The 21266-nt window shown below is 49.2% G+C and overlaps 1 non-coding gene across 1 annotated transcript; it reads left to right on the top strand.

The window, feature by feature from the left end:
- The first annotated feature begins 1308 nt into the window (after positions 1-1308).
- Trnat-agu (transfer RNA threonine (anticodon AGU)) lies at positions 1309-1382 on the top strand. The gene has a single exon. It is a non-coding gene; the product is annotated as a tRNA-Thr (tRNA).
- The last annotated feature ends 19884 nt before the right edge of the window (positions 1383-21266 follow it).

The raw sequence follows: 21266 nt of genomic DNA, 5'->3' as shown, positions 1-21266 counted from the left end.
GTACATAGGCGAAACGAGTCAACCTATAAGCCTACGTCTTAATGGTCGCCGGGCAGATACTCTTTGCAAGTCCTCCATAGCTGTAGCGCAGCATTTCAACCAACCATGCAGCAATTTTGATGACCTTAAGTTGTATATACTTCAGTCAAACTTCCTAGGTACAGGAAATACGAAGAATCCTATTTAATTCACAAATTTAACTCCATGGAACCTACTGGAATTAATGCACCTGGGCGCAACTTGGCATCCTTGCGATATTCACCGGGAATACAGAATTAGGAATTGTCTTGTATATACCTTATCAGAGACTAAGACCCCTTCGTCTGCTTTTTACCTGGTCACCTATTTTTTTATTTTCTTTCCTTAGCTTCCAGCTTAATACTCGCCCGCATCCCTCTACCCTTTGCTTTGGAATTCCATTTTATTTATTTTATTTCTACTTTTTTTGATCCACCTTGTATTGTGCCCCGTAGGTCACTCTAACTTTATCTTTTTGTTTTTGAGTTTCAGGAGAGGCCTGTTCCAGGAATGTTGTCGTGGGTGACACGTGCCATTTCAGTTGTCGGGTTCTTGCTTTTTCTTTTGTGTGTGGGTTTGTGTGGTTTCCCTCCCTGTCTTTTTTTCTTTTTTACCTCTCTTTTTTGCTTTTATCCTTCACCTAGTTATTTCCCCCCTTCTCTACCTTCTCTTTTGACCTGGGGCTTGCAGATAGTTTCTGATAAGGATCCCACTGTCACCACCTGGTCTGCTTCCGGCTGTTCTGAGAACCTTTCGGTATGCCCCGCGGCGGGTCAACACACACCCTCTTATCTCTTCTCTCCAAAAAATCCCGGAATATCAACCCCCGACTGACTGCCCTGTTACCTACTTCGCGGCTCAAATTGTACAACCTTCTTTGCCCCTCAATATCTCTCCCGACATACTCCCAAACCAATCCGCTTTCTCAAATTCACTTCCTTCTTTCCTTCTGTCCTCTCACCTGGGGACCTACCCCTATATAAAGCGTGCCAGCCATGCGAAAGATTGGCCTGACGAAAGCAAGTCTCTTTGCTGAAACGTTCGCAACAATCCTGCTTTTACCTTGTTCAAAGTTTTCTTTTCTTGTGGTCTCTACCATCTTCAAAGTTCTACTGCTCCCTATATATATATATATATATATATATATATATATATATATATATATATATATATATATATATATATATATATATATATATATAGCGAATCAGAATAGGAATGGGAGGCTCGTCGAAATAGCACAGAAATTACATTGACATAAATACCCCAGAAAGCGGGGGGGAAAATCGCTCTGCCGGTGGCGTAGTGGTTATCGCACCAGACCAGTATTCTGGAGGTCGTGGGTTCGGATCCCACCTGGTGAGCATTTTTTCTCCGCTTTCTTTCTTTCCAAATTTTTTATCTGTTTCAATGACCTACCACAACGTCCCCTTCGCTTTCTGAGGTTTTCTTGACTATTATTTCTGTGTTATTTCTACATGCCCCTCATTTCCTATTCTGATTCGCTACATGCATAGCGAGGGCCTCTGTTCTGGCAGTCTTGGTGCCATAGGAGGCTTAAGAGGGTTCAACGCTGGTTGACCACTCTCGACATGTCGTAGACACTCGAGTCCCGGCGTGGGCATTAAAAAGAAGGTCCCCTTCCCCCCGAGAAGTCAGAGTGGTGCTGGCTACCACCCCCAAGCACAGGAAAAAATTACATTGACATAAATACCCCAGAAAGCGGGGGGAAAATCGCCCCGCCGGTAGCGTAGTGGTTATCGCACCAGATTGGTATTCTGGAAGTCGTGGGTTCAGATCCCACCTGGCGGGCATTTTTTCTCCGCTTTCTTTCTTTCTTTCTTTCCAAATTCTTTAGCTGTTTCAATGACCTACCACAATCTCCCCTTTGCTTTCCGAGGTTTTCTTGACTGCCAACCCTTATTTCGGTGTTATTTCTACGAGCCCCTCATTTCCTTTTCTGATTTGCTACACACACACACACACACAGATATATATATATATATATATATATATATATATATATATTGTAAGGAAGACCATCGCCAACACCATACTCGTTTAAATAATGTAGGAGCGTGGGCAGCACTGGTCATTCGCAATACGTGGGTATGTGACACAGAAGCCACACATGGAAGAGGCACCAACTCGTGGATGTCCCATCGCCATCGCTGGGACGAAGAAGAAGTCTCGTCTCGTTGGCTCTCCGTCTCGACTTGCTGGTCAGCGCGACTTGGTGCTTCGGTGCTACCGCTGCTGCTGGTGCGGCTGAAGAATAAAGCCTGAAAACCCTCTTATAGTTTTGGTGGAGGTGCGGGGTAGGCCGGGGGTCATCGTTGCGAGACATGCTGGGAGGGTCGAGTGTCCGGTTGCGGAGCTCCAGCGTAAGAGAACGAAGATCGTTGCACCTCCACCAAAACTATAAGAGGGTTTTCAGGTGCAATTCGTGAGCGGGACCCTCCCTCATTCAACGGCTCATTCCCTCATTCCCTCAAATATATATATATATATATATATATATATATATATATATAGTCAGGTAAAGGATAAGAACAACTTTGCGGTTAACTTGTTTATTATAAATTAGTCCGACAGTTTCGGAAGTGGAACTTCCTTCCTCAGGGACAATCCCACAATGAACACCGAATCCCTATGCACACTGCATGCGAGGGAGAGTCTCTCCTTCTTTCCCTCATAAGGAGGGGAATACGCCAGAGAACGTAAAAAATCGGGTAACAACGGGGCACTTGCTGAGTGGAGAGGATTAAAATTTAAAAAAAAAAAAAGGAAGAAAAAGAGGAAAGGCGGTGGTTTTAGTGAGAAGACGGCTCTGGTGGGGGAGGGGGAAGGGAGCGGGACCAAAGGTTTCTGTCGGCCCGCTGCGGCTGGGATGAAAGAGAACTGACAAACAAAATACAGACAACGCATGAGCACAGATGGGAAGAGCGGGGCGGTGGTGTAGTAACTAAGGACGCGGTCTTGGCCCGGCATTTGTTTCGTGGGTTCAGAACAGACCGTTAAACGGAGAATCATTGCTTTTACCAAGAAACCGGTGATAAGTCTACTTTGTTTGCCCTTTGAAGGGCCGCGACATGGCGACAGAGAAAGGCACTAGCGGCAGCCAGCGGCGAGCCGCATAGCGGTCGGACCACGCGGAAGACAGGGATCAAGTTACACAGGGGCGCGGCGAGTTCGGAGAAGGCGACGAGTACCCCGTCCGTCCTTGGCCGCAGCGTAGAGTAATGTGAAGGCACACATACGACGCGACAAGCGTGAAGTTCAATGGAGGGCCGACACAGAAAACCACTGAATTACGACACCGCTATGTCTCAACAGAACACGACAATCTCAAGGTACGGCCAGATTGGCACTGCCGTTCAACGTCACCTCCCTCTCTCTTCTTACTCTTCTTAGTTGTCCCAATGTGGACAGCATTTATCGCGCAGCACGTGCAGTGCGGGGCTTAGGCGGCTTTTTTGGGCGGCGCTCCCTCTCGGTATGCGCCCGTTGTCTGCTGAGCTAATGGCGGGTGGTCCTGAATGAATAATAAAAAAAAAAAAAACCTTTTATGCTAGGAGAAAGGGGTGGAACAATGTGCATCCACTTCCTGTTGTCAATCAACGTCCGTGGTCCTCCGGAGGCACGACATGCTGCCAGCGCTCTCGTTGATACCATGAGTCAGCGTTTTGAACTTATAAATAAGGTACGATTCCTTCTGTTCGCGCTCCCGTTTAGTGTGAAAACCGGTCTCTAGCAGAGTGACTTTAATTTGGTCGAATGAATGTCCTGGGAGGCTGACATGTCTTGAAATGGGCAAGTTCGGTTGTGTTTTAGCGTGAGAACGGTGGTTGTTAAAGCGTTTACGGAAGGCGGTTTCTGTTTGTCCGATGTACTGCATGCCACAGATGTCACAGTGAAGCATGTAGACGACATTTTGGCTGTCACAGTTTAGATGCGCATTTATTTTGAATACGTAATCTGAGGAGCTGGCTTTAGCAATAGTGGTGGTAGTCATGTGTGAACAAACCTTACAACGTGTTTTCTTGCATGGCTGGCATCCCCGTTGAGTGCCCTCAATGGCAGTCGTCTTGGCTCTGACTAACATATCTTTCAGGTTTTTTCCGCGGCGATAAACAACTCGGGGGGGCTTTTGGAAAATTGAAGATAGCCGGCTACTTTGTTGCAGTATATTAAAATGTCTCGAAAGAATGTTATTAAGTTTGGGCAACGCAGATGAGTGGGTGAGGACAATATTTGTCTGGCTTCCTTCATTCCTGGGATTCCCTCCATGTAGAATTTCCTCGCGGTTTAGGTTCCCGCGAGGAAATTCTACATGGAGGGAATCCCAGGAATGAAGGAAGCCAGACAAATCTTGTCCTCACCCACTCATCTGCGTTGCCCAAACTTAATAACATTCTTTCGAGACATTTTAATATACTGCAACAAAGTAGCCGGCTATCTTCAATTTTCCAAAAGCCCCCCCGAGTTGTTTATCGCCGCGGAAAAAACCTGAAAGATATGTTAGTCAGAGCCAAGACGACTGCCATTGAGGGCACTCAACGGGGATGCCAGCCATGCAAGAAAACACGTTGTAAGGTTTGTTCACACATGACTACCACCACTATTGCTAAAGCCAGCTCCTCAGATTACGTATTCAAAATAAATGCGCATCTAAACTGTGACAGCCAAAATGTCGTCTACATGCTTCACTGTGACATCTGTGGCATGCAGTACATCGGACAAACAGAAACCGCCTTCCGTAAACGCTTTAACAACCACCGTTCTCACGCTAAAACACAACCGAACTTGCCCATTTCAAGACATGTCAGCCTCCCAGGACATTCATTCGACCAAATTAAAGTCACTCTGCTAGAGACCGGTTTTCACACTAAACGGGAGCGCGAACAGAAGGAATCGTACCTTATTTATAAGTTCAAAACGCTGACTCATGGTATCAACGAGAGCGCTGGCAGCATGTCGTGCCTCCGGAGGACCACGGACGTTGATTGACAACAGGAAGTGGATGCACATTGTTCCACCCCCTTTCTCCTAGCATAAAAGGTTTTTTTTTTTTTTTTATTATTCATTCAGGACCACCCGCCATTAGCTCAGCAGACAACGGGCGCATACCGAGAGGGAGCGCCGCCCAAAAAAGCCGCCTAAGCCCCGCACTGCACGTGCTGCGCGATAAATGCTGTCCACATTGGGACAACTAAGAAGAGTAAGAAGAGAGAGGGAGGTGACGTTGAACGGCAGTGCCAATCTGGCCGTACCTTGAGATTGTCGTGTTCTGTTGAGACATAGCGGTGTCGTAATTCAGTGGTTTTCTGTGTCGGCCCTCCATTGAACTTCACGCTTGTCGCGTCGTATGTGTGCCTTCACATTACTCTACGCTGCGGCCAAGGACGGACGGGGTACTCGTCGCCTTCTCCGAACTCGCCGCGCCCCTGTGTAACTTGATCCCTGTCTTCCGCGTGGTCCGACCGCTATGCGGCTCGCCGCTGGCTGCCGCTAGTGCCTTTCTCTGTCGCCATGTCGCGGCCCTTCAAAGGGCAAACAAAGTAGACTTATCACCGGTTTCTTGGTAAAAGCAATGATTCTCCGTTTAACGGTCTGTTCTGAACCCACGAAACAAATGCCGGGCCAAGACCGCGTCCTTAGTTACTACACCACCGCCCCGCTCTTCCCATCTGTGCTCATGCGTTGTCTGTATTTTGTTTGTCAGTTCTCTTTCATCCCAGCCGCAGCGGGCCGACAGAAACCTTTGGTCCCGCTCCCTTCCCCCTCCCCCACCAGAGCCGTCTTCTCACTAAAACCACCGCCTTTCCTCTTTTTCTTCCTTTTTTTTTTTTAAATTTTAATTCTCTCCACTCAGCAAGTGCCCCGTTGTTACCCGATTTTTTACGTTCTCTGGCGTATTCCCCTCCTTATGAGGGAAAGAAGGAGAGACTCTCCCTCGCATGCAGTGTGCATAGGGATTCGGTGTTCATTGTGGGATTGTCCCTGAGGAAGGAAGTTCCACTTCCGAAACTGTCGGACTAATTTATAATAAACAAGTTAACCGCAAAGTTGTTCTTATCCTTTACCTGACCGTTTCTTCTGGCCCGTTGCAAAACTCATCGAAATCTATATATATATATATATATATATATATATATATATATACATATAGTTTGGAAATGAGGGGCTCGTTAGGAAATATAGAAAGAAATGCCGGCAGTCTACAACGCCAAAGGAGGCATAGGGGAATGGTTAGACTATTTTTTGACCGTTTGTGCAGTTATATTTTTTATTATTAATTTACGTAGAAAGGAAGAAAGAAAGAAAAACACGCGCCCAGGTGGGGACCGAACCCACGCCTTTCGATTATATCTCGAATGCCTTACCAATTCGGCTATCTGGGCGACTGTGTTCTCCTTCACTTTGTGGGGTATTTATATTTGCTACAACTGTATCTGATTCTTGAGGGTGGTAGCCAGCGCCACTCAGACTACACGGGGAGAAGGGGACCTTCTTTTCAACCCCCGGGGCGTAACTCGAACGTCTACAGCCTGTAATAAGCGGGTGACTGGCGGGAAACCCTCTTATGCTACCTTGGCATCAAGGCTGCCAGAACCGAGGCCCTCGCTAAGCTTTCGCACGATAATATGGTTTGGAAATGAGGGGCTCGTTAGGAAATACAGAAAGAAATTCCGGCAGTCTACAACGCCAAAGGAGGCATAGGGGAATGGTTAGACTATTTTTTGACCGTTAGTGAAGTTATATTTTTTAATATTAATTTACGTAGAAAGGAAGAAAGAAAGAAACACACGCGCCCAGAGTGGGGACCGATCCCACGCCTTTCGATTAGATCTCGAATGCCTTACCAATTCGGCTATCTGGGTGACTGTGTTCTCCTTCACTTCGTGGGGTATTTATATTTACTACAACTGTATCTGATTCTTGAGGGTGGTAGCCAGCGCCACTCAGACTACACGGGGAGAAGTGGACCTTCTTTTCAACCCCCGGGGCGTGACTCGAACGTCTACAGCCTGTCATAAGCGGGTGACTGGCGGGAAACCCTCTTATGCTACCTTGGCATCAAGGCTGCCAGAACCGAGGCCCTCGCTAAGCTTTCGCACGATAATATGGTTTGGAAATGAGGGGCTCGTTAGGAAATACAGAAAGAAATGCCGGCAGTCTACAACGCCAAAGGAGGCATAGAGGAATGGTTAGACTATTTTTTTACCGTTACTGAAGTTATATTTTTTATTATTAATTTACGTAGAAAGGAAGAAATTATTATTAAAAAATATAACTTCACTAACGGTCAAAAAATAGTCTAACCATTCCCCTATGCCTCCTTTGGCGTTGTAGACTGCCGGCATTTCTTTCTATATATATATATATATATATATATATATATATATATATATATATATATATATATATATATATATATATATATATATGTGTGGTAGGGAGTTCCGGACTACCGTAGTAATAGGTCAAAACTTGGGTGCAGACACTTCGAGAACGCTGAACAAGGGTTTTATTGTTCCCAACAGTTTCGAAATGTGTACCTTTCTTCTTCGTGGGTTATCTTAGAATAGACAGAAACACGCTTATACACGCTTTGCCTCCGACCCAGGCGGCACAGAAAGTGTGTCCCAAGACCGCCCCGCCTATGGCCGCATTCTGTCATGTCCGACCAACATCCAGGTTCTGGCAGCCACTGATCATACGATGAGCGACCAACATTAGGCAACCAGCGCTTCGGTATTTCTCCGGCCGCCCGTGTTCAGACGCACAACGGCAGCTACCCGGCTGCCAGATATTCAGTTCACTTTCGACTGCCGATGTTGAGAAAGAGAATGGCCGAAGTACGGCTTTAGGGCATACGTTTTTAATTTGGGAAGCGGTGTTCAGCCGAAGCATGGCAAGCGACCGGGCACAGAATATCCGTATTCTTGTGGCGCTTGGTGTTCAAAAGAAGACCGGGCGGACCGCGGCTGCCTCGCATTCGCTCTTTCAATGGTGAACCGCGCGTCCGGCGGCAGAATATTCGTTTTCTTTGGGCAACTGGTGTTATACAGGAGACTGGCCGACGCACGGCCCCGGAATGTACATTTTTCATTCGGTTAGCAGTCCTCGGCCGAATTACGTCAAACGAACGGCCGCAGAATTTTTGGCAACCAGTGTTCAAGAGGAGACCAGAGTAGACAACCCCTCTTTCAGTGTTTGTGGTTCGTTGACGGCGGCGAAGGAGCCCTTCGCTGCGGGTGCTCGGCGGCGGTGGTGGCCAGGGATGAGACAAGGGGACGGGCGACGGCAGATTCGATGAGCAAAACGAAGAAAACTGTAGTTACGGTTATTTACAGAAGTTGGTTACAAAATAATTGGTTACAAAATAGTTGGTTACAAAATTGATTAAACATGGCTGTCTTAGCGATCGACCCTTCGAGTTGCGCCCTAGGTATCAGACCTTAGCGGTCGACTCTGGGTTACGCTCTAGACGGCAAGGTTCTGACGTGCACTAAGCACAGAGGCTCGCTGGTCCTTGATTACCTCAAAGATTACAGCTAAGTCCCCCGCTGACCATTATGCCCGGGATTATAATCCCTCGTGTCTATTGTGAGCCGGGCAGCACACCTGATGGGTCAGCGCGACACCTCAAATTCCACCAATCGTCGGGCCAAACGCCGCCTTCCCAACTTCGTGCACTTCCCTCCTCTCCCAGGGTGGAGGACGCGTGCACGTGTACGGGGAAGATTTGACACGGCACTTTCAAAAGCCGCTGCCCGGGCTTACGCACTCTAAGCGTAACACGGTGGCCCCGAGGCACGCAACCCCAAAGCGGCGTTTTACTGCCCTAATTGACCGCGCCCTTTCGGCGCATCTGAAGGCGGGAGCGGGGCTCTTCATAATTAGGCCGGCGGCCACAAAGAGCGGCAGGGGTGGCGCTTACAAAAGACGTAGTCCCGGCATAGGCACCGTGAGAGTTGCACGGTGACCTCGGAAGCACTCAAGGGCGCGTCATTCAGAGGCGTCCAAAAAGGGAAGCCGTTTTCCCCCCAAGAAAAACCAATTATGGCGGCGGCCATTAAGAGAAGTGAGGGCGGCAATGCGCGCGGCCGCGCGGCCCGCGCATCTTATCTCTCAATCTCCCTTCCTCCGCTATGCCCAAAGGCGGCAGCAGTCCTACACGTCCCCCCCAAAGAGCATAACAGGGGGAGAACCGACGCCTGTAATGCGAAAAAAAAAACCCCACAAAGACTTCTGACGCTAACTATACCCGCTAAGAACCACGAGCCTCCGTTTTCCGATATCTTCACCACGCCTACCCCCAGGGTGACGACGGGAAGTCTAGGAAACAAACACGGGCGAAGCATAAGGTATTGCGCAGCCGCACATGCCGCAAACACAACTTGCACAGCTAGGCCCTTATGATTCGAACTGCAGACACAAAAGACTAAACGCGACAAAAAAACAGCAGCATAACCGCGAGTGAAAATAACATTGCACAGTAACACTTTCGTCGAAAGCAAACAAAAAACCTAGGCACGCGCCTACCCGCAAAACCAACACAAAGTATTCTCGCCATGTCTGTTAGGCGTAAGCAAGCGATCGACACAATTCATTTGAAAACATGCCCGCGGACTAACTTAGGCACATAATAGTACGTTGTCGGTCCACCTATAAAAATGGGGCAAACATGCAAACCCACACACATTGCCACCCGCGGGAAGTCATCCTAGGTCGACCACTGCCCTGCGTTTGTAGCACTCCAGTCACGGCACGAGTGTCAGAGCCTTGACGGGTCCCCACTCACGTCAAGGTGCGCGGGTGAGCGGGAACATTCACGCTCCTCAAGGCCGGCATGGCTGTGCTAATGCTCCCAAGCAGCATTGGCGAGCCTAGACAGGGCATCGGCGTCGCCGTTGCTGGTTCCCTTCCGGTGTCTCACAGAGACATTGTAGCGCTGTAAAGCCAGCGCCCACCTTGCCAGCTTTGCACCGTGGGGAGTACTAGTTGTCAGTTAAGACAATGGGTTGTGGTCCGAAACAACATTCACCTCCGCGCCGAACAGCCAGTGATCAAACTTTTTGAGCGCCCAAATGATGGCGAACACCTCCCGCTCGATGGTAGACCACCGTGCCTGGGTCAGGTCAAAGCGATGACTGGCGAAGGCTACTGGCTTCTCTACCCCGTGCTCAGACATCTGTGCAAGGCAAGCACCTTCCGCCGTCGCGGATGCGTCAGTAAAAAGCCAGTATGGCTGACTGGGGTTCGGAGTGCTGAGCGCGACCGCCTTGCAGAGTGACTCCTGCAGCTCTTCGAATGCGCGCTGGGCCTCGTCTGGCCACGGTATCGAATTCGGTATCCCCCGTTTTGTGAGAACGGTTAGCGGACCTGCTACCTCGGCATAGTTACGAACGTACTCACGGTAGTAACCGCACAGTCCGAGTAAACTCCTTAGCTGCTTTTTAGTCTGCGGTGGGGTTAAACCTCTAATTGCAGCTACCTTATCGGGGTCTGGCCCGTAGGATCCTGACCCAAACACGTGTCCGAGGTAGCGAATGTGGGCTTGAGCGACTTGACACTTCTGCGGACTCGCTTTAAGCCCGGCCTCGCCCAACAGCTGCAAAATGGTATCAAGGTGTGCGAGGTGCTCTTCCCACGTCTTAGAAAAGACTGCGATGTCGTCTAAGTACGCTGTGGCGTATGCCTGATGCTTGGAGAGGAGCCTGTTTACCATTCTCTGGAACGTCGCCGCGGCGTTTTTAAGCCCGAATGGCATCACGCGCCAAGCATACTGCCCCTCATGCGTCACAAAGGCTGTGAAATGTTGGCTTTTCGGGTCCATGGGAACCTGCCAGTACCCGCGCTTGAGGTCGACCACCGTAATATACCGTGCTCGCCCAACCTTGTAGATCAGTTCCTGGGGGCTCGTCATAGGAAAGGCGTCTACTCGGGTAATGGCGTTTAACGTCCGGTAGTCGACGCACATTCGTAGCGTGCCGTCTTTTTTCGCGACGCACACGACGGGATGCGCGCATTCACTTTCCACCGCGTAGATGAGCCCTAGTCCAAGAAGTTCCTTAACCTGGCGGCTAACCTCCTCTCTTAACACCTCGGGGACTCTATACGGAAACGACCTTTGCGGTTTCTTTTCTTCCTCCAGTTCGATTCGATGTTGACCTATTTTAGCCATTTCCGGCTTCCCGTCGAAAACCCCGCTTTGTTCTCGAACACCAAGGTAACTTCGTCGCGCTGCTTTGCGTTCAGGTGGGATAACTTTTCTCTAGGCAATATCTCACCCCCACCCGCAGGGAAAGCCCGCGGTGCGTACTCCGCTTCTCCAAACTCTCTATCCTCGTCAAACGCGACTCCTGCGTGGCTCACCCGGGCGTAGTACGGCCTTAGCCTGCTCGCGTGCGCAAAAGCGGTTTTGCCCTCCCCTGTCTGTATACGGTAGGAATGTTGCCTCTCACGCCCCACGACTGTGAATGGGCACAGCCACCTAGGTGCCATTTTTGTCACACGGTCGGTGTCGAAGAGAAGCACCTGATCGCCTATGCTGAAGTTTTTGTTTCGCGCGGTGCGATTATACACGTCGGCATAACTGCCCTGCCGCGTGGCATTCGTGAGCCCGGCGACACCCGCTGCCCCCTCCAGCTGTTCTTTGAGCGGCGCGAGGTACTTCGCCGGCTTTTCTCTCAGTGTTACCGGTATCGCCACCTCTCCTGTCCACGTTTGCTGAGGAATACTGAGTGGGCCCGTCGGGTTTCTCCCGTAGAGCAATCGAAAAGGCGCTACCCCAGTGGTTTCGTGAGGTACCTCGCGGTATGCCCACAACACGAATGGTATCAGCTTGTACCAGTTCTTGGTGTCCTTTTGAGTCACGTGAAACAACATATTCTTAAGGACGCGGTTCCATCTCTCTACCAGCCCATTGCTCTCTGGCTGGTCTGGGGTAGAAAACCTGGGGGTGCACCCCAGTTTCTGCAACATCATCTGTGTGAGCTGGGACTTAAAGTTGGTTCCCTAGTCGGAACAGATGGTCTCCGGAATGCCCGTACGACTGAAAATGTCGAGCAAGGCATCGCATGTTGCTTTCGCGGTTAAGGAGCGTAGGCATACCACTTCTGGCCACCGGGTACACAGGCCCAGCAGGCATAGTGCGTAGCGGTGTCCCCTCGCGGATGGCGTGTCAATCGGGCCTATCACATCCACATTTACCACCTGAAAGGGGCGTTCGGGCCTTGTCAGTGGTGTAATCGGTACCCTGTCGCTCTGACGTCTAACTGACCGCACCTGACACCCGTGGCAGGATTTACAATGCTCCAACACGTCCCTCTCCATGCCGGGCCAGTAGAAGCTGTACTTTATCCTTGTTTTGGTCTTTTTTACCCCCAGGTGTCCCCCCCACATTGACTCGTAAGGTCTCAGTTATACGTCATTCTTTCGGTAAGCGGCGCACAACCGAACAACGGTACGGGTCTGGGCGCCGAGAATTCATGCACAGAGGTGTTTGAAAGGAGACCCGCTGGTGTAGGACCTGAGTGAAGAAAAAGCCGTTAGGGAGCCGAATGACGCAGACGAGTTTTTTATGCGCTGGGTGTTTCCACGTTTTCCATTACAAACTTCGTTTGTCAAACAGTAATGAGTGTTCTATGTGAACGGGAAGGTGCAAGGACTCACTGGACATTACCAGGGAACCTTTTAGGCAATCGGAATGCCATTTATTGCTACAAGAAGACTGTGCCACACCGACGGGTAAGCTAAGCCACGCCAAACATAGCCGCTACCACGCCTCGCCCGCCGGCTTTGTCGACGCATCAGCTCGAGGCTATTCGCCCCGTCAAGAAATGGAGACCATTGGAGACGTCGACCCGGTGGAGATGTTTGACCCGAGGTGGCGGTGGTTCACCAGAATAAATAGCCTTAAAGGGCGTCGAGCAAGCGGCCGCCACGCAGGAGCTCAACCGGCGCCATGTCAAGGACCCCCCACCAAAGAAAGGCAATGGTGCGCAAAAGCGCAAGTTTGCGGCTATTCTTCTTACAACAGTACGGCGAAAAATAATGTTGCGTTATTTTGTTGGTGATAAACGTTGAAGAGGCTAAGCTCGTGCATTGGTAGGCTCAACTTCGTGCTCTGCTTCATGGGATTTTATGACTGTCGATTTAAAAACACGTGTTATTTTAAATTTGCATAACAACAGAGCCTTGTGCATGACGAAGGCTGTATGTTCATTTACTTGCGGTGTTTGAAGGTGAGCTTAGATACACTTCGGAAATGACTCATTTGTTTAAACATAATCACCAGCTTACTAGCAAACACGGATTTCGTTGGGTTTTTCTGACTCAGCACAGCTGGTTGAGTTTACGCACGATTTGGCTCTAGCAAGAAATAAGCTTAAAGTAGTTGACTGTATTTTCTTGAACTGCAAAAAAACATTACGAGGTGTTTCATATCAGCCTCTTGGTAGTACGTTGCGGGCTATAAACTGAATGAGTCGGTTATTGCATTGATAGCCGATTATATCTTTCTAAGACAGCAGTCGGTCGCTCTCAATGGTTGTTCGTCCAGATATGTTCCCGTGACCTCAGCATGTCCCCAAGGGTCAGTTGCGGGCCCTCTTTTGTTTCTGTTATATATAAATGTTATTACTATTGGCATCAAATCTTTGTTAAAAATGTTCGCGAATGACTGTGTAGTTTACAGGACTATAGCGAATGAGCCTGATTAAGAAAACCTGTAGCATGATTCTAATTTACTAACATCCTGGTGTGCTGATTCCGAAAAGTCGTTGAATGTTAAAGTGTTAACGTCACCTTTACAAGAAAACCTTCATTCCAACTGAATACGTCTATCGTAAATTACAATCCTTTAAGAACAGCCAGGGAATATGAATAACTAGGAGTTTATGTAACGAGAGTTTAGAGTTTAAATAGGAACGTTCACAACGCAAAAGGTACGGCTGTGCGTGTTTTTGGCTTTCTTACATAAAATTTCAGCGAACCTCCATCAACCTTAAAAGAACAACCGTATTTTACTCATGAGCGCTCAATGGTGATGATGATGATGATGCTAGGTTTTCTTGGCGCAAGGGAATCAAGGGCAAGGAGGGTCAGTACTATGGTGAGGATTATTCAAGTGGGAATATAAAGTACAGACTATATAATAAAACGTATGTCAAATTTCTGTTAAAAAAGAATTGGTGTAGAGGGCCAAGTAAAAACGATTGGCACTATGACAGGAATTTTCTACGTGCACCCCTTACCACCGTCTTTGCGGTACAGCGAGAGACCCTACCGGGTTCTAGCGTGCGATGGTGGCTCGGCTCACGGGTGATATGACATATACCTTAAAAAATCTACGTCTGAGAGATACTTAAAAACACGGTGAACAGAGAAAAATGGCTCGTCTGATGAAAACATCAATGGGTGTTGATGGATCATACGTGTGTACAATTCTGGAAAATGAAGCTTTCTTCGCGATTCAAGTAGTTTGCATTCTACCAGTACGTGAATGACTGATAGCGACACTCCACACCTCAAGCAGCGTGGCTGTTCTGTTCCTTTCAATAGGTACGCATGTGTAGCATGGGTATGGCCTATGCGCAGTTCACAGAGAGTAACCTCTGTGATCCTGTCCCGTTTCTCAGGGATCGATCTACCTAACTTGTGTTTTACAATGTGCAATTTGTTTGCTGTTTGCCCATTCCAATCTTCCTGTCATTGGTCGCACAGCCTCTTAGGTACGTACGTTTTAAGATCCTTGTACGGGACGCTTTGAATATCTAGGTCACTCCGAAGAGCTGCAGTTGAAGCATTCCTGTCTGCTTGCTAATTTCAGGCTTTGCCGCAGTGACCTGGGACCCAACAGACTGTGATTGCAAGTTTTTGTTTGTGGGCTGAGCACAGTAGTTTTAGCAATTGATTAAAGGCTGCATTTTTTTGTAACTTTTCTGACTCTAAAGCCTGCACAGGACTCTGAGAATCAGTGAATATCACTGACTTTTGGACATTGTTCTGAATAATATATTATACACACAATACAAGGCTGTGTGTTTCAGCAGTGAATATAGATGTGGTTTTAGGCCTAGTCTTTGACGCGGAAAAGTTTGGACCATGTGCAGAACATGATACTGCACCAGCTGACTTGGAAGAAGCATCTGTGTAGAACTCAGATGCTCTGTACTTGTTCAGCAAAAGCAAAACAAATGCTGCATAATTAATTCCTTTGGAGCGGTTCTTTTGTCAATCCTCATAAAAAAGAGATCACAAGAGATAGGGGAGAGATCCCATGGAGGGACAAAGTCGGCGAAGCTGGTTTTCTGAGCGTCAGTGAAGGATATTCCCAGGCCTTTGACCAGTGCCCTCACCAACAGAGAAATGGCTCAGCCATGGCAGGTCGCTTTTGAAAAGCTTGATTGCCTGGTTTCCTAGAGTGCTGTATGGGTGTCCGGTCAAGGATGTCACTTTTAGAGCACAATTCAACCCAGTGTACTTCCACTGTGTTTCAAGAGACCACTGATTGGCTTCCTCATACAGGCCTAAAACAGGGCTTGTTCGGAAAGCGCCTGTAGCCAGACGAAGGCCAAGATGGTAGACAGGGTCTAACATTGTTAGTGCTGTTCTCGCGGCAGATCGATAAACAAGAAACCCGTAGTCGATGCGGGACCTCACAAGGCTATTGAAAAGGCCAGTAGGCACTTTGTGTCAGTACCCCAAGACTGGTGTGAGAGGAGTTTTAGGATCCTGACTGTACCCAAGCATTTAACTCTCAGGCGTTTGAGGTGTGCAATGAATGAAAGTTTGTCCTCAAGCACAACCCCAAGGAACTCGTGCTCCTTTTTTACTGCTATGGGTGTTTCATTGAGTTCAGTAACGGGATCTGGGCGGATACCACGCTGCCTAAAGGAGACCACACACACGTACTTTTTCCTGGGTTAAAACAGAAGCCATTCTCATCTGCCCCTATTGTAAGTTTGTTTGCAGCTAGTTAGATTTGCCTCTCAAAAATGGACATATTACATGATTTAAAGGCACTGTGCACATCATCAACATATAGTGAGTAGGATATGGAGCGAGGCAGTGCAGTTCCTAAGGAATTCATCTTAACAGTAAAAAGGGTGCAGCTAAGCACACCACCCTGGGGCACTCCCTTTTCTTGAACGAACATCTTCGAGAGGACGTTTCCAACCCTAACCTGAAAGGTGCGCTCCAAAAGGTACCCTGTCAAACTGTTCAGCATGTTTCCACAAACTCCAAGGGGGCGAAGATCACAAAGAATACCGTAACGCCAGGCTGTGTCGTAAGCTTTCTGGAGGTCAAAGAAAACTGACAAACAATACTGCTTATGAACAAATGCATCCCTGATGTAGGATTCCATAGCCACTAGGTGGTCTGCTGTAGATCAGCCAGAGCGAAAACCCGCCAGGCGATTGTCTATAATACCAGAGTACTCAAGAAAATCGGTAAGGTGCCGGTTAATTATTTTTTCGAAGACCTTGCAGAAGCAACTGTTCAAAACTACCTGTCTAAAAGTAGTTGTAATTGATGGATCTTTCCCCTCATTTAGAATCGGCACCACACTAGGTTGTTTCCACACTTTTGGAAACTGCCCTGCACGCCAGATCTTGTTAAAAACAGTAAGAGCGCTTCTAGCGTGTCGTCGTGGAGGTGCTTAATCATGGAATATGTTATTTGTTCGCGCCCTGGTGATGATTTATCGCAAGTAGTGAGCGCAACTTTAAGCTCCTGCATAGTGAAGGGCAATTATACCCTACCTGACATTGTCGTTTGTCACGTACGGTCTTCCGTTCCTCTGTGTTATTTTGTCTCAGGAAGTTATTTGAATAGTCAGCTGAGCTTGATACGTACTCAAAATGCTTGCCTACGGCATTCGCTTGGACTTGTAAAGTGTTTCCACTTGTGCTGACCAAAGGGTGCGTAGGAGTGTTACTTCCTCGGAGTGCTTCGATTCTCCTCCATACTTTCCGCATGTCAGTATATGATGTGATTGATGACAAAAAACGATTCCAGCTTTCTCTTTTCGCAATACGCCGTAGTGGTCTGCCATTGGCCTTTGCCCGCTTGAAAAGTACCAAGTTATCTGTCGTTGGGCACCTAAGCAAGATATCCCATGCCTTATTCTGTTCTTACGAGCCTGCCTGCACTCATCATTCCACCAAGGTTTTGGCTTAGTAACCCTACTAAAAGAAGTCTGGGGGATGGACTTCAGCGCAGCTTCAATTAAATGGGTGGTCAGAGTCTCAGCAGCTTCATCAATACCAAGGTTGTCTATAAGTGTATAGTGACACTCAGAGAGCTCTTTGAATTTTTTACAGTCTGCGGCCTCCTCCACGAAGTTTTGTGGGCATGGAGTGTTGTTTTGTTTATTGTCTAAAAGCTTGAGGCTTACTGTAAAGTGGTCACTTCCGTACAGGTTAATAATGACCTTCTGCTAGAGTGCTGGAAACAGAACTGGAGAGGCTATGGCGGGATCTATGCAGGAGTACGTGGCATGTGTTGTGTTATAATATGTTGGGTCTTTCTTGTAAAGTATGCACGCTCCAGATGATAGCAGAAACTTTTCAAAGAGGCGGCCTCTAACATCCGTGCGTGCAGAACCCCAGAGTGGGTGGTGCGCATTATAGTCCTTAACTAGCAGATACGGCTCTGGCAGCTGATCAACTGATATTTCAAACTCCATACTGGAGAGCCCGTGGTCTGGAGGTATGTACAGGGAGCATACTGTTACCAGTTTATTTAAGGTAATGGCTAGTATGGCTACAGCCTCCAAACTGGCTTGTAGCTGTAAGTGCTGGCATGGCACTGATTTTTGCACGATAATCGCAACTCCTAAAGAGGGGTGCATGAAGCCATCCCAGCCTCTCCTAAATACAGAGTAGTTCTTTAAGAAGTTTGTTTGGTTCTTCTTCAAGTGTGTCTCCTGGAGACACATAATACTTATTTAGTGTTGTGACAGCAAATCATAGATATCGTCCAAGTTTTTCAGGAAGCCTCTGCAATGCCATTGGACTACATCATCAGCTACCATCAGCTTATGCTGAACAAGGATTAAGTAAGTGCCATGCTGTCACCCTCCCAGGCTCAAAACACCTTCTCAGGAGTCGTGACCGTAGGTGGCTTTTGCTTTGAACGGTCAAGGGACGTGCCGCGCCCTATCGGCGTACGGCGCAACGGAGGGCTTGGCATTGTGTCCATGGCTTCTTGCGAAGCCTCGACAGCAGGGCTAGGCTGGCTTGTTGCGGCGGCCTGCCTCTCAGCAGAGACCGGCACTGAAGTGCGAGCAAGGGCCCTGTGATGAATACAACGTGAATGATTGGCCGCAAAAGTAAGCCCGCAGAACGACAGCGACGATGACGAGGAAGACGGCCGCGGGGTCGTGATCGCGAGGGCTCGAACGACGACGGCTGTAAGGCAAGGGGCGGAACAAGGCGCGGTGCGTAGGAAACGACCCCGTGAGACGCCTGGGCCACCTTGAGCGGAACCGGCGCTACCCTCCGACAACGCTCGGCAGCGCGTCTAGGCACCGTCATCGCGGCGCTTCTGTGCGGATTGCCGACGCTCCGTTCTCGCTCTCGCGCGCTGTCGCTCCTGCTGTTTGAGGCGCTTGTATCACATCGCGACAGAACGTAAACTGACTTGCTTATCGTGCCTTGCTCGAACCTTCCGTACTGCGAGACTATTTCCGGACTGTTGACTGTGCTCCCGGCTGACACCCAAGCCTGTCCTGTCTATAACGTCTCAGCGTCTACTGTCCTGTGCTTGTCCTTAGTCCTCTTAAATATAGTCTTCGGCGTGATAACCAGTGTTCAGCTCTTCTTGCGTGGTCCTCGGCCCATTATTGACAGCCTGCCAGGATCCCACCCATAACATCTGCAGAAAGTTGAGTGCTGTGAGAATACGTCAATGAAAACTAGCATGGATGTGGAGAAGCTGGTGGCGATCGGGACGGAGCTGGGTCTCTCAGGACTGGAACTTCGCAAGTGGATTGATACCAAGCGGGCGAAGCAGCGTGAAGAGAGTGCAGCTGAAAGAGAGGCACTCCATGAAGCCGCACAACGCGAAAAAGAGGGACGGCGACAAGCTGCCGAGATAGCCAAGGAAGCTGCCGAGAGGGAAATGCGAATCCTGGAGTTGAAGATTCGTCTTTAAGAAGGGTCGCAAAACACCACCACCGTTACTGCCGGGAACGAAACGAACCCAAATGTGCCCTTCGGGAATCCGAAGAAACTCCTGCCCCAGTTTAAAGAGAGACGCGATGACTTACACGCGTACTTGCAGCGCATTGAGCGCGTGGCGACTGGGCAAGGGTGGGCGCTGGAAAAATGAGGCGTCGGCCTCAGTATGTATTGTCTGGTGAAGCGCTGACCGTGATCTGCCGTATGACCGCAGAGGACTCGCTTGACTAAAACAAGGTCAAGAAAGCGCTGCTCCAGTGGTTCAGATTCATGGCAACGGGGTACCAGGAGAAGTTTCGGAAGGCCCGTGCTGAAGTTGCCGAGACGGGAAAGCAGTTTGCGGCGAGGCTCTCGAGCTGCTTCGATCGTTGGGATTAGACGGTCAACATTTTAAAGACCTAGGAAGGTATCTGCGATTTGTTAATCTCGGAGAAATTCTACTGTTGTTGCCACCCGAGACTCGTGGCCTTCTTAAAGGAATGCAAGTGTGCCACCCTGGATAACTTGGCAGACGTCACGGACCGTTTCGTGGAGCCGCAGAGCTTTGGGAACTTAGGGAAGCTTCCAACAGATGCACCGCACATTACAAAGGGTGCAGCCAACCCACCGGCGAAAGGCCCCACAAAAGTGTTCTTAGGCGGTCGTCCTGGACAACGCGCGCAAGTCTGTCGCACTGTGGCCAAAGAACAAGAAAACTAGTCCAAGCATGGCCGCCCAGGTGGCAGTTCCGACAACTGTCGAAGCGGGCCAGGAGACCAAGATAAAGTGATCGCATGTGCCATTTACGAGCCTCTAAAGAGAGCCTCGAAAACCAAGTTCCACAGGGGCCAGATGTCGGGCACAACTGGACGTGGTTCTAACTATATTAACACCAGCGGTAGAAATTCACCGTTTTTCGTCAAGGGAATGCCAGTTGTTCCTGGCCGAGTGCTAGGAAAAGTCGGCAGCGTGCTCTGAGACACTGGAAGTGACACAGCCATCGTCCGCCGAGATATGGTCGACGACGATTGCTTGACTGGGATGACACGCCGAGTTGTTATTCTTGACTTCTCCGTCCAGAAGTTCCAGAAGCAAAGATCCAGGTCCACACGCCCTATTTGGTGGGAGAGATCATCGCAGCCTGCATGAGCCGTCCCATGTACTATCTGATTCTCGGCAATATTCCAGGAGTCAGGGAGCCTCACCAGCCAGATCGTGACTGGGAGCATGAAGTTGCTGGCTACAGAGAAACACCGAAGAGCAGCCTGGGACGAACGCTACGTTCGGAGCTTTAGTATCTGATTTCCGCCGTTGCAAGGACTGAACGACCGCAGACAACACGGTCCAACGTGCCACCGCCTTCGTGCACTCCTTTCAACCGAGATGGACTACCCCAAGAGCAGCGCAAAGGCTACACTTTGAGGTCCTGTTACCGAGAAGTTGGGAGGAAGTGGTCCGCGCGAGGTCACCGCTCAGCGAATTTTAAACTCCTCAGCGAATTTTAGACGACTTCTACTGGCCGGATCTGCAAAATGATGTTAAGCGGTTTGTGAGCTCATGCCACATCTGCAGCCAGAGAACGACGGACAAGTTGCCGCTGCATACATGCTCAACGACACGGTTTAACGGAAGCTACTGACCGATAGTTTGAAAATAAACCTTTCGTCCGCTTCCTTAGTCCATGCGTGTGAACCAGCAGCGACAAGCCATCGTGGAAATCACTATATCTGACGGCATGCTCTGCGTGAGTGCGCTGTGACCGTGACTTAGGGCCGTGACTAGTAGAATAGTTGTTTGCTCCCCTAACAACTTTCTTAAGCTGGGGGTGATGTGATGAATGGCAACGTGAGTGATTGGCCGCGAAAGTGAGCCAACAAAACAACAGCGACGATGACGAGAAAGAGGGCCGCGGGGTCGTGATCGCGAGGGCTCGAACGACGACGGCTGTAAGGCAAGCGGCAGAACAAGGCGCGGTCCGTGGGAAACGACCCCTTGAGACGCCTGGTCCACCCTGAGCGGAACCGGCGCTACCCCCTGCCAACGAGCGCTTCTGCGCCAATTGCCGACGCT

The sequence above is a fragment of the Haemaphysalis longicornis genome, unplaced genomic scaffold (assembly GCF_048455015.1).
Source record: "Haemaphysalis longicornis isolate Haplotype H1 unplaced genomic scaffold, Haemaphysalis longicornis Haplotype H1 scaffold_15, whole genome shotgun sequence".
In the NCBI taxonomy this organism is placed as follows: Eukaryota; Metazoa; Arthropoda; class Arachnida; order Ixodida; family Ixodidae; genus Haemaphysalis; species Haemaphysalis longicornis.
The sequence above is the reverse complement of the archived record's forward strand: the minus strand, read 5'-3'. Positions and strand labels throughout refer to the sequence as shown.